The following is a 14,658-nucleotide window of genomic DNA, read 5'->3' as shown; positions in this document are numbered from 1 at the left end:
AAGGATTTATGTTTAGGATCGCTGATATATAACCAGAGTTTGATTATGGTAAATTTGGAGCATCAAACCTCTCAGGACAAAGAAATACCAATTTTGGCAGCAAGCTCTCTACTAATGATAATTATTGTTATGCTGGCTAATATTTATTGGTACTCATTAAGCACTGTCGTTATCACACGGTTCCTTTCTCCTTCCTCTTTTCCCTTCTATGGGATGGCTCAGAAGGGCTCTAATCCACCTCTGTAACATTGTAATCAATAGCCATTGTCAATTAACACACTGTTTTCCTTAGAGAACTAATCAGGATCCAAACAAGCTACTGAAACAGTCACTTCAGCTGTGGCTGCAAATATCCACATTTGCGGTCTGGCTGGCTACAGTTTCACTTTGTTCAAAATAATCTAGTTTGAATTTTACAAAAAATTGTTACAGTAACCTCACTGGGACAAGCCAAGCAGGTTTTATTAGTCATATTTTATAGACGAAATTGCAGTTTGGAGCATGTAAGAGGCTTTTCCTAAAGTACACAGATAGTAAGGTGTACGTCTATAACTCAAACTCCCATCTCCTCATTTCTTCTCCTGCACTCTTTCTAAACTCCCACTTTATTATGTGACTCAAAGGAGTATCTATAATGTTGGCCACAAGGTAGGCAATTTCTTTTACCTTTAAAAAAAATAATTACAGATTTACAGGAAGCTGTAGAAGTAGTACAAAATGTCCCTTATCTCCTTCACCCAGTTTCTCTCCATAGTGCTATCCTATATAGAGGTAGTGCCATATCCAAACCAGAAAACTGACAGTTGTGTGTCATTTTTAAGTAGTCTACCGACCTAATTCAGTTCACACCATGTTTTCAAACTGCGTTCATGTTGTGTGTATGTACACATGGCTGTAGTTCTAAGTAATATTAACTTGTGTATAAATTTGTGTAACCACCACCACAATCATGCTATGACTTTGTGTTTGCACCTAGTCCACACTCCCCCCCTCACCCCCAATCCCTGTCCCCTCTCAGCTACTAACCTGTTTTCCATCCCTATAGTTGTCATTTAGAGACTGTTATACAAGTGGAATTACACAGTAAGTAATCTTTGAGATTGACTTTTTTCAATAAGCTCAATGCCCCTGAGCCACATCCAGACTGTTGCAGTTTCAATAGTTCATCCCTCTTTACTGCTGTGTAGTATTCCATTGTAAAGATGTATCACAGTTTATTCAACCATTCACACATTGAAGGGCATGTGGATTGTTTCCTGTATTTTACTACTCTGAACAAAGTTGCTATGAACATCTGTGCACAGGTTTTTGTGTGAACATATATTTTCATTACCCTGGGATAAATGTCCAAAAGTGTGATTATAGGGGCATTGGGTAAGTGCATGTTTTGTTTTGTAAGAAACTGCCAAACGATTTTCCAGAATGGTTGTACCATTTTACATTCCCACTAGCAATGCACGAGTGATCAAGTTTCTCTACATCATTGTCAGCATTTGGTATTTTCACTTTTTAAATTTTAGTCTTTCATGTGTGTGTGTTATGATACTGCACTGAGCTCTTAATTTGCATTTTGCTAGTAGCTAATGATGTTGAATGTCTTTCCACATGCTCATTTGCCATCTATTTTTCTTTGGTGAAATGTCTTTTGTTCATTTTACAATTGGATTTTTTTTTTTACTGTTGAGTTTTGAGAATTCTTCAGATACTCTAGATATAAGGCCTTTGTTGGATATGTGATTAGCAAATATTTTCTCACAGTCTCCAGCTTGTATTTTCATCCTCTTAGCAGCCTTTCACAACGCAAAATGTATTACTTTTGATGAAATTCAATTTACCTATTTTTCATTTTATGCATAGTGCATTTAATGTCACATACACGAACTCTTTCTCTAACCCTAGGTCTTAAAGATTTTCTCATATTTTTCCTAACACTTGTGTAGTTTTACCTCTTAGATAAGTTCATGACCCATTTTGACTTAACTTTTGTATATGGTAAGAAGTTTAGGTTTTTGCCTATGCATGTCATTTGTTGAAAAGGCTACTTTTCCTCCATTGAATTGCTTTTGTACTTTTGTCAAAAACCAATTGGGAGCTTCCACAGGGAGACCAGCTGAGGGAGCTCCCTTGTTGCTCAGATGATGATGTCTGCTTAGCACAGAGGAGGGTCTGGTACCAAGAGCATTGGTAGAGAGGTTAATACCAGACACCTCTGTGAGACCTGGTGGGCAGCCCTGGGATCAGCAACCAGGAGTCGTGGCTCCTGGAAGCCTGCCTGGATCTGGTGAGTGGAGGCCTAGGAGCAAAGCTGCGGCAATAGGAGTAGTTCCAGTGACAGCAGCGAATGTCAGCACAGCTCCCTGTTGCTTGGTTCCCCCCTGAGGACAAGTTTATAACCAACAGGATATTCCTGAAATAATACATCAAATATGATACCAAGAGAAGAATAACAATAACTCTTGTAATCAAAAGTAAACACAGTGTGCGACCTTCAAGATGGCAGAGAAATAAGACAGGGAGATCACCTTCTTCCCCACAAATACATCAAAAATATGTTTACATGTGGAACAACTACTACAGAACACCTACTGAATGCTGGCAGAAGACCTCAGACTTCCTAAAAGGCAAGAAACTCCCTACATACCTGGTCGTGTGGCTGACAGGGTCTTAGTGCTCTGGCCTAGTGTCAGGCCTGAGCCTCTGAGTTGGGAGAGCTGAGTTCAGGACACTGGACCACCAGAGACCTCCCAGCCCCACGTAATATCGATCGGTGACAGCTCTCCCAGAGATCTCCATCTCAACGCTAAGACCCACTGGACGACCAGCAAGCTCCAGTGCTGGACACCCCATGCCAAACAACTAGCAAGACGGAACACAACCCCACCCATTAGCAGAGAGGCTGCCTAAAATCATACTAAGTTCATAGACACCCCAAGACACACCAACGGATGCAGCCCTGCCCACCAGAAGGACAAGCAGCCTCATCCAGCAGAACACAGGCACCAGTCCCCTCCACCAGGAAGTCTGCACAACCCACTGAACCAACCTTACCCACTGGGGCAGACACCAAAAACAACGGGAACTACAAACCTGCAGCCTGCAAAAAGGAGACCCCAAACACAGTAAGTTAAGCAAAATGAGAAGACAGAGAAATATGCAGCAGGTGAAGGAGCAAGGTAAATCCATCTTGTTTAATGTGTCACTTAAAGCTTGTGTTTCCTTATTTATTTGCATTTTGGTTGATCTGTCCATTGGTGAAAGTGGGCTGTTAAAGTCCCCTACTATTACTGTGTTGCCCCTTTAATCCAGATTTAATTAAATCTGGATTAAATCCAGAAAGCTGGAGCAGCAATTCTCAAATCAGACAAAATAGACTTTAAAGACTATTACAAGAGACAAAGAAGGACTCTACATGATGATCAAGGGATCAATCCAAGAAGAAGATACAACAATTGTAAAAATTTATGCACCCAACATAGGAGCACCTCAATACATAAGGCAAATGCTAACAGCCATAAAAGGGGTAATATAAAGAATCTTAAAGATGCTACCAGAACACTACTAGAGCTAATCAATGAATTTGGTAAAGTAGCAGGATATAAAACTAATGCACAGAAATCTCTTGTGTTCCTATACACTAATGATGAAAAATTGGAAAGAGAAATTAAGGAAACACTCCCACTTACCAATGCAACAAAAAGAATAAAATACTTAGGAATAAACCTACCTAAGAAGACAAAAGACCTGTATGCAGAAAACTATAAGATACTAATGAAAGAAATTAAAGATGATACAAACAGATGGAAAGATATACCATGTTCTTGGATTGGAAGAATTAACATTGTGAAAATGACTATACTAACCAAAGCAATCTACAGATTCAATGCAATCCCTATCAAACTACCAACGGCATTTTTCACAGAACTAGAACAAAAAATTTCACACTTTGTATGGAAACACAAAAGACCCCGAATAGCCACAGCAATCTTGAGAACAAAAAACAGAGCTGGAGGAATCAGGCTCCCGGACTTCAGACTATACTACAAAGCTATAGTCATCAAGACAGTATGGTACTGGCACAAAAACAGAAATACAGATCAATGGAACAGGATAGAAAGCCCAGAGATAAACCCACGCACATATGGTCACCTTATCTTCGATAAAGGAGGCAAGAATATACAATGGAGAAAAGACAGCCTCTTCAATAAGTGGTGCTGGGAAAACTGGACAGCTACATGTAAAAGAATGAAACTACAACACTCCCTAACACCATACACAAAAATAAACTCAAAATGGACTAAAGACCTAAATGTAAGGCCAGACACTATCAAACTCTTAGAGGAAAACATAGGCAGAACACTCTATGACATAAATCACAGCAAGATCTTTTTTGACACACCTCCTAGAGAAATGGAAATCAAAAAAATAAACAAATGGGACTTAATGAAACTTAAAAGCTTCTGCACAGCAAAGGAAACCATAAACAAGACAAAAAGACAACCCTCAGAATGGGAGAAAATATTTGCAAACGAACCAACTGACAAAGGATTAATCTCCAAAATATACAAAGCAGCTCATGCAGCTCAATATTAAAAAAATGAACAACCCAATCCAAAAATGGGCAGAAGACCTAAACAGACATTTCTCCAAAGAATATATCAGATAGCCAACAAACACATGAAAGGATGCTCAACATCACTAATCATTAGAGAAATGCAAATCAAAACAACAATGAGGTATCACCTCACACCAGGCAGAATGGCCATCATCAAAAAATCTACAAACAATAAATGCTGGAGAGGGTGTGGAGAAAAGGGAACACTCTTGCACTGTTGGTGGGAATGTAAATTGATACAGTCAATATGGAGAACAGTATGGAGGTTCCTTAAAAAACTAAAAATAGAACTACTACACAATCCAGCAATCCCACTACTGGGCATATACCCTGCGAAAACCAAAATTCAAAAAGAGTCATGTACCACAATGTTCACTGCAGCTCTATTTACAATAGCCAGGACATGGAAGCAACCTAAATGTCCATCGACAGATGAATGGATAAAGAAGATGTGGCACATATATACAATGGAATACTACTCAGCCATAAAAAGAAACGAAATTGAGTTATTTGTAGTGAAGTGGATGGACCTAGAGTCTGTCATACAGAGTGAAGTAAGTCAGAAAGAGAAAAACAAATACCGTTGCTAACACATATGTATGGAATCTAAAAAAAAAAAAAAAAAAAATGGTCATGAAGAACCTAGGGGCAAGACGGGAATAAAGACGCAGACCTACTAGAGAATGGACTTGAGGACACGGGGAGGGGGACGGGTAAGCTGGGACAAAGTGAGAGAGTGGTAGTGTATATATGGACATATATACACTACCAAACGTAAAATAGATAGCTAGTGGGAAGCAGCCGCATAGCACAGGGAGATCAGCTCGGTGCTTTGTGACCACCTAGAGGGGTGGGATAGGGAGGGTGGGAGGGAGACGCAAGAGGGAGGTGATATGGTCATATATGTATACGTATAGCTGATTCACTTTGTTATACAGTGGCAACTAATACAACAATGTAAAGCAATTATACTCCAATAAAGATGTTAAAAAAAAGAGAAAGTAAACACAGTAAGTAAAATAAAGTAACACTGTGCTCATCCTTTTTGTTTGTAAAGTGACATATTCTTAAAGGAACCTAACTGCTACAGGTAGAGGTGATCATTTTTTTTATTATAATAAATATCTGACTTACAAAAAAAAAAAACCAATTGGTTGTATTGGCGTTCTCTGTTTCTGGGTTCTCTACTGTGTTCCACTGATCTGTGTATATATTCCTCTGCCAATTCCATACTGCCTTGATTATTCGAAGTTACAGAAAGCCTCTATATCAGATAGAGTGACTCCCTCCACTTTGTTCTTTTCCAATATTGTTTTAGTTATTCTAGTTCTTCTTCCTTTCTATATAAATTTTAGATAAAGCTTGTCCATTTCTATAAAAAATCTTGTTTGGATTTTCATAGGAACTTATAGATCAATTTGTGGAGAACTGCCATCTTCACTATATTGAATCTTCTAATCCATGGACACAGCATGTTTCCCTATTTAGTTATTCTTTGACTTCTTCCATCAGTGTTTTGTAATTTTCAGCACACAGATCCTGTACATGTTTTATTAGATTTACAACTAGGGATTTCACTTTATTTGGAGTTATTCTATATGTTACATTTTTAATTTTGGTTTCTATGTATCAGTTGCTAGTATATAGGAAAACGATTATGTGTGTTAATCTTGTAGAGCTTTTGACTCTGCTGAACTCACTTATTAGTTATACAATTTTTTCTGTAGATTTGTCAAGATTGTCTACATAGACAATCATGTCATCTGTAAATAGGAATAGCTTTATTTCTTCCTTTCTTATCTGTATGCTTTTTATTTCCTTGTGTTGCCACCTTATTCTGCTGGCTAAGACTTCTGGTGCTATGGCACACAGGAATGAGAGCCGACCATCATTTGTCACCAATCTTAGGAAGAAAGCACTCCGTCTTTCACCATTAAGTATAAAGTTAGCTCCACCTCATACGGCCTTGTCAGTGCCGGGTGGAGGTGGAGGTCTTGCTGGGCCCCACTGGCAATGAAGTTGGGAGAGTTGGACCACCCATCAGCCTTGCCTTGCACTGCCTTGTTCAGTCTGCGTGCTGCTGGGCTGGAGTAGAGTCCCAGCTCCATGTTGGGCCCCACTGACATTCCCACAGAGAGGGAATCAGAGCACTACTTGCTTCTACCAAGCAGATTTTCTATGAACATATGGCTCAAGGAGGGTAGGTATTTTCTAAAAGGTTTCGGCTCTGTTAGAGCCCCTTCTCTAATTCTTCCCCTAGGAGCAGTAGAACTGGCTCTCCTTGGAGCGTTTGTCCTCTGTGCCTGTCTGTGGCTTCAGGTTGCAGGCTTCTTCAGCTCCCCATCCGGGAGACACCAGAGGCAAAAAAGAAAACGGAGAACTCACCCCTTGTTGTTTCTCACCTCCCAGAGTTGCTAGGTAGTCCACCTTCTTTCCACCTTTCAGAGTCTTGCTGGATATTTTTTGTGTTATATCCAGGGGATTTTTAGTTGTTAAGGACCTGGGAGGAATGGGGATAGTCTACCTTGGCCAAAACCCAAAGTCTTCAGTGTGTTTAATTTTTAAGAAAGTAGTCACTTTCCCTCTCTGGTTTTTCAAACAGAGAAATCCCTAATAACTGGGATTTTTCATAAACATACTATGAGCACATTTATTTGTTTAGCATATTTATTGAGCACATACTACAATGTAGATGCTGCTCTAAATGTGTTGTAGCATTCATATGAATTAAATATTATCATCCATATTTTCTAAATGAAGAAATGGGAACAGAGAGGTTTTAAGTGGTCCAAGGTTATAGGATGGTAGACTCAAACCAAGGCAGTTACTGTCAAACCATGGCAGAAGAATTAGCATCATGTAGTTATTAGTCATTCTTGAAATGTCTTTCTCCCTTAATCCCTTATCATCAAGCCATCATCAAGTCTCATTGATTTTTCTTTCTAAATATCTTTCAGGTTCATTCTTTTATCTCCATTTCCATTTCCACCACGCTCATCCAAACTACCATCATCTTACCCACATCTAAGCTGCTGTCACTTGAGCTCCTGCTATAGATCCTCAGTGGAACCCTCACATTCACTATTGCCCACCTTCAGTTCATTCTTCATACTGCACTTAGAATAATCTCTTAGGCATTCAAATGTGATCATCTTCCTGTCTTTCCTAAAACTTCAGTTATTTTTCACTGGTCTTAAAATGTGGACAAACACTTCTATTATATCCTCCTTGGCCCATCATCATCGTCTTGCCTCTACCTAACTACCTCGGTTCATTTTCATATTTGCCTGCTCTGTTCCAACCACACTTTATTTCCTGCCTCAAAAGGGCTTTTTCCCTTGGGTCACAGGCACTTTCACATGCTCTTCCCTCTTAGCTCCCTTAACACTTGCTTATCCTTGGTATCCAACTCAGTTCTTACCTCCTCGGAGAAAAGAATCGCTGATTTCCCTGACCAGGAAGTTTCCCCTGTAATATATTCATATAACCCCCAGCGCCTCTCCTTCAAAGGGCTAATCAGTTATTGTTTTATGCTTATTAGTGTATTAGTGGTTTACTAACATCTGTCTTCTTTACTAGAGCACAAAGGAGACAGAAAATATATTTCTTTATTCCCAGCCCCTAGCAGAGCTTCTGAAACCTAGTAATTGTCTAGTAAAAGTACCTATTTATATAAGAAAGGAAGGGAGGGAGGGAGGAAATAAGGAAGGACAGAAAGAAAAGAGTATTATTGTCTTTGGCATCAAAAATTGTAGACAGCTCACGGAGAATTAAGACAATGGAAAAGTAATTGAATCAGGCAGCTGGGGGAAACTTAGCTGGGCAGAGCTTATAAATGAAATACAACCAGGTAATAATGTGTTGATATATTTATTTATCACCGTGACTGTGGGAAAAGAAGAAAGGCATGCAGCTTCAGGAGCTCTCTCTGAGGCAGGCCATTTCTTTCATAAAGAATAGCTGAAGACACAACCCCTGGACTCTGAGAAAATAATTGTAAATCATGCGTCTGATAAGTGACTTGAATTGAGAATATATAAAGAACCTTTACAACTTAGCAGGAAAAGATAACCCAATTAGAAAATGCGAAAAATATTTAAATAGACATTTCTCTAAGGCATGTATATAAATGCCTAATAAACTCATGAAAAGATGCTCAGCATCTTTAGTCATGAGGGAAACCCAAAGCAAAACCACAGCGAGATACCACTTCACACCCACTAGAATGCCATAATCAAAAAGACAATAAAAATTATTTACAAGAATGTGAAGAAACTGGATCCCTTGTACATTGCTAGTAGGAATGTAAAGTATTTGGAAATGACTTTGGCAGTTCCACAAACTGTTAAACATAGGATTACTGCAGTTTCCAGCAATTATGCTCCTCTGTATACACCAGTTAGAAATTAAAACCGGTCCACACAAAGACTCACACAGGAATGTTCATACTAGCTTCGCGCATAATAGCCAAAGGTGGAAACAACCCACATAGCCATCAACAGACGATTGCATAAAGAAAATGTGGTATACCCTTGTAATGGAATATTTTTCAGTAATAAAAAAGAGTAAAGCACTGCTCATACTACAACATGTATCATGGATAAACCTCAAAAACATTTTGCTAAGTGCAAGAAGTCAATCACAAAAGACCACCTATTGTATGATCCCATTTACGTAAACTATCCAGATGGCAAATATATAGAGACACAAAGTAGATAAGTGGTTACCTAGGGCTAAGTTCAAGAGAATGGGTACAAGTTTTCTCCTCAGGGTGATAAAAATGTTCTAAAATTAGAGTATTATAATGTTTGTGCAATTCTGAAAATATACTTAAAACCACTGAACTGTACATTTTAAGGAGGTGAACTTTATGCTATGTAAATTATATCTCAATAAAGCTGTTAAAAATTACTAAGGATAAAGTTCTGAAATAAGCTGGCACATTTATCTCTGTGGCCATGTCTTAAGATAAGGATATAAAGATTCATCAGACATAATTCTTGGGTGAAATTGTTCTTCTGCAAATGAGGATTAGGAATGTTAGTTATTCTGCTAATATCCTAGGGATATGCCACATTTCCTTAATTAAAAAACAGCATTTATTTAATAGTAATATTTGGGGAAGGAGAGAGAAGTAATTAGATATAAAATGTATTCATCCCTAGTTTCTTAAATGTGAAATCTGAAAATCTGTGTTTTAGGCTCAAGGACAAATGTTCAAACACAGTACTTGAATTCAAGAAGGAATTTTCTCAAGAAACAATTTTCTAAGTCAAAATACATATAACTCTAAACCCTCTATTTGCCAGAATGGACAACTAAATCGCATTCCTTATTGAGCTCCATTCCACCCCACTTTGCCCTCAGCAGGATTCCATCACGGTTCTGGGGGTCTCAGACAAAAGCTGGTGGGAGGGCTGTCTGATTTTCACACTGGTTATTACTCTGGCCCATAAAAAGGAGGCTTGAAGCCCTGTTAGTCCCCTGCTAAACTCAGGTGCTGAGATCCTTGCCAAGAACAGGTACCCCAGTCGTGGGGACCTGAATTTGGGTGTGTACCATACATCCATTCTTCCCCCACTCTCAGGGACACCACTGAAGAATCTACAGGTTTCCATCTTCCCTCTTCTGGGGCTAAACTGCTGTAGCTTAGACTACTTTTATCCTCCCAAACACCAAGCCTTATAATTCCAGCTCCCTCTGGGAGATTCAGTCTCTGATTTTTTCTTCTTTCTTTTTTTAAATGAGGTAATACTGGTTTATAACATTATATAAATTTCAGGCATACAACAGTATATTTCTGTTTATGTATACACTACAGTGTACATACCACCCAAAATTTAGTTTCCCTCCCTCATCATAGAGTAGACTCCCTTTTCCCATTTTGCATCCCCCAACCTTCCCCTCTGGTGACCACTGCTCTGTTCTCTACACCTACATGTTTGTTTCTGTTTGGTTTGTTCAGTTATTTTGGTCTCTTAGTTTGTTTTTTTATGTTCCACATGAGTGAAATCAGATGGCATTTGTCTTTCTCCATCTGACTGATTTCACTTAGCATAATGCCCTCAAGGTCCATCCATGTTGTCGTAAATGACAAGATTTCATCTTTTTATGACAGAGTAGCATTTCATTGTTTATATATATACCACATCTTCTTTATCCATTCATCTGTTGAACACTTAAGCTGTTTGCAGAAAATGTGTACTAATTCTTCCCATTGGCAAAGAGGCTTTGGATCTCTATGACTGGAATCCGTTCTCAACTCAAAGCCCTGAGTAGGGTTATGAGCAGAATAGATATGGTGGAAGGGTTGCAGAAGTAAAGACGAGGAGTGAAAGGAAACGAGCCAGTTCCCATCCTTTCTTGCGTGTATGTGTGACCTGTGTAAAATAATCTTTTATTTTTATTATTATTTTCTGTAATATATACCCTAATTCCTCCACAGCAGAGAGAAACAAAACACAAAGTAGTAACTCAATCAAGTGCTTTTCTGCTTGGATATATAGTACTATATATTAAATATGGCAGGTCATATATAATATATATTATTCATTTACATATGATATTTGTACATACATAGAAAATCTATAAAAATGTATATTAAACTATTAACAGTGATTTACACTGAGAAGTTGGATAGAGGATAAATGGAAGGTACTTATACTATTTATTTTATTCACTTTGTACTTGTGAATTTTTTACAACCAATATGTATCTTTTATTACTAAAAAATAGAGGGTTTTTTGGTTTCGTTTTGTTTTAAAGAAGAAAGAAAATGGTTTTTGAGTATAATCAAGTTTGTATGGAAAATACAAGACTTTGGAGGCTGACAGATATGGATGCAAATCTCAGCATTGGATACAAATCCCAGAAAGATTTGACAAGTTCTCTGTGCCCCAGCTTCTGTGTGTATAAAATGCAGACAATGATACCATGACTAAGAGTAGAAAACTGGGTTTAGTCTCTGCTTCCTCAGATCCAAACAGATTATACTACAGAAGGGATATTCAAGAAACATTTATACAGTGAATGTTCATGGGAAGAAACTTTGTAAAACATCTGGTATCATTTGGGGCACACAGTAGGTGCTCCAGAAATGGCAGAGGCCATCACCACCACCACCATCATCATCAACATCATCACTGTGTGGTGTTGGCCTGCGTTTTCCATGAACCCTTCCTCAATAATTCTGGGAAGATATTACTAGGAGCTTTGTTACTCTCCTTTATGTCCCCAAGGCTCTGAGTCCAAATCCAGCTTTGTCACTTGCTCTCTGAGCATCAGTGTTGTCACCAGAAATTGGAAGCAGTAAGATCCATCACACAGAGCTGTTGGGAAGAGTAGCTGAGCAAGCATGAAGACGTGTCTAGGGTGTACCAGCCAAGTAATACGGATTCAGTAAATGTTAGTTTTTTTTTTGTTTTTTGTTTTTTAATTTATTTATTTATTTATTTTTGGCTGTGTTGGGTCTTCGTTTCTGTGCGAGGGCTCTCTCTAGTTGCGGCGAGCGGGGGCTACTCTTCATCGCGGTGCGCGGGCCTCTCACTATCGCGGCCTCTCTTGTTGCGGAGCACAGGCTCCAGACGCGCAGGCTCAGTAGTTGTGGCTCACGGGCCCAGTTGCTCCGTGGCATGTGGGATCCTCCCAGACCAGGGCTCGACCCCGTGTCCCCTGCATTGGCAGGCAGATTCTCAACCACTGCACCACCAGGGAAGCCCAAGTAAATGTTACTTTTGTTCCACATGGATAATTTAGCGACGCATCATTAAACTACGAAATTAATGAAGAGCTGAACTGTAGTCCAATGTTTCTTTTAAAGCACTAGTCCAATAGAAATATCCAAAACGAGAATGAAAGAAAGATGTGAAACTGTTGTTTGACTGTGGTTTTATGTAATGGTCACTTAAGCATCCCCAAAGTGACCCTTTTATCTCTCTACTGCAAAGAGGCTGGCTTGCTATTGTTTTGGTTCCACAACTACCCAGAGAAACTCTGAAGAAAACTGTCCAAATATGAAATATGGCAAGAAAACTAATGTTGTGTTGATGTTGACATGAATGTACTGTTCTTTCTCTTTCTGAAGCAAGGCGATAGTGCAGAAAAACAAAAGGAATCTGGGAGAAAGATTGGCCAAAGGGAAGAGTCTCTCTTCCTCCCCCTTTTTACCAGTGACTATGACTCTTTTTCTAGTGCTCTGAGGGCTCAGTTGACTCATGAGGTTCCAAAGAAAAAGAAGATAGAATTAAAGGGAAACACAGAACCCTGAAAATGTGCTAGTCCTATTATCGTGCTTTCCAATATATCCCTTCGTTCCTTTTGAATTCCTTCTCCATACCCAACTGTAGTGAGTTTAATAGTGTTTTCCCCCAAAATTCATGTCCACTAGAACCCCAGAACGTGACCTTATTTTGAGACAGCGTCTTTGCATATGTATTTAGTCAAGGCGAGGCTATAATGGATTAAGGTGGACCCTAAGTCTGATGACTGGTGCCCTTATAAGAGGAGAAGACACAGCAGGAAGAAGGCCACGTGAAGCTGGAAGCATAGACTGGACTCGCCCAGCCACAAGTCAAGGAGCACCAGAGCCACTAGAAGACAGAAGAGGCAAGGAAGGGCTCTCCCCTTGAGCCTGTGGAGGGAGTGTGGCCCTGCTAGCTCCTTGATTTTGGATTCTGACCTCCCAAATTGTGAGAGTAAAATGTTCTGTGGTTTTAAACCACCCAGCGTGTGGCAGTTTGTTATGGCAGTGCTACAAAACTAATCTACCAACATTATGTATAATTGTTCACCTGATAAGGTTCTGAGAGGACAGTGAGGGACCAAGTCCTGATGCCCGTGGTGTTTCCTAGAAAAGAGACACAGGAGGATTGAAAGAAAGGGGACTGAAGATACAAAGTCCATAATGAAGTCATGTGACAGCATTTGCGGGGTAAGGGGAAGAGCAGGTATTTGAGAGACACGCATCCTGAGTTTGAACCCCAGTCCCCATGTGAAGCAGCTCTAAGAAATCAGTAAGTCACTTAAACCTTCTGAGGCTCAATGTCCCCATCTTTAAAAAGAAACGATACCACCCACCTTGCTGTGGAGTTGTATTAAGAAAGATATAATTAGAAAGATTTGCACAGTTCTTACTACATAGTAGACGTGCAGTAATTGTTAGCTTTTTTTGTTTTGCTCAGCTGGGCTAGGATTCTGAAAATTAGAATACTTAAAAATATATGCCAGGCCATATATCCAGACAAAACTATAATTCAAAAAGATACATGCACCCATATGTTCATAGCAGCACTATTAATAGCCAGGACATGGAAGAAACCTAAGTGTCAACTGACGGATGAATGGATAAAGAAGATGTGGAACATATATATAATGGAATACAACTCAGCCATAAAAGAGAATGAAATAATGTCATATACAGCAACATGGATGGACCTAGAGATTATCAAACTAAGTGAAGTAAGTCAGACAGAGAAAGACAAATACCATATGATATCACTTACATGTGGAATCTAAAATATAATACAAATGAACCTATCTACAAAACAGAAAGAGACTCACAGATATAGAGAACAGACTTGTGGTTGCCAAGGGGGAGAGAGGGTGGGGGAGGAATGGAATGGGAGTTTGGGATTAGCAGATGCAAACTACTGTATATAGAATGGATTAAAAAACAAGGTTCTACTGTATAGAACAGGGAACTACATTCAATATCCTGTGATAAACCATAATGGAAAAGAATATGAAAAAGAATATGTATACATCTGAATCACTTTGTTGTACAGCAAAAATCAACACAACATTATAAATCAACTATACTGCAATAAAATGAATTTTAAATATATATACATATACATATGCCAGGCCAACTAACAAAGGAAATGCGACCCTAAAAGTATTAAAGTGTATATTTATTAAGCTTGAAAGAGGCTTACAATCTGTCTGTGCTGCCTCAGCTCTCTGATGAGTATTCCTGGGAATCTGTATTAACAAGAAAATCCCTGGAGCATGAGAAGCCACTAAGTTTTCTTAGCCTCCTGGACCGGAGG

General features: G+C 39.1%; 1 protein-coding gene across 4 annotated transcripts in view; it reads right to left on the bottom strand.

The window, feature by feature from the left end:
* The window catches only part of NELL1 (neural EGFL like 1), an 865,453-nt gene that overhangs the window by 332,896 nt on the left and 517,899 nt on the right, over positions 1-14,658 (bottom strand). The gene's annotated exons all lie outside the window — the stretch shown is intronic.

Source organism: Eschrichtius robustus, chromosome 11, assembly GCF_028021215.1.
Source record: "Eschrichtius robustus isolate mEscRob2 chromosome 11, mEscRob2.pri, whole genome shotgun sequence".
Lineage (NCBI taxonomy): Eukaryota > Metazoa > Chordata > Mammalia > Artiodactyla > Eschrichtiidae > Eschrichtius > Eschrichtius robustus.
The sequence above is the reverse complement of the archived record's forward strand: the minus strand, read 5'-3'. Positions and strand labels throughout refer to the sequence as shown.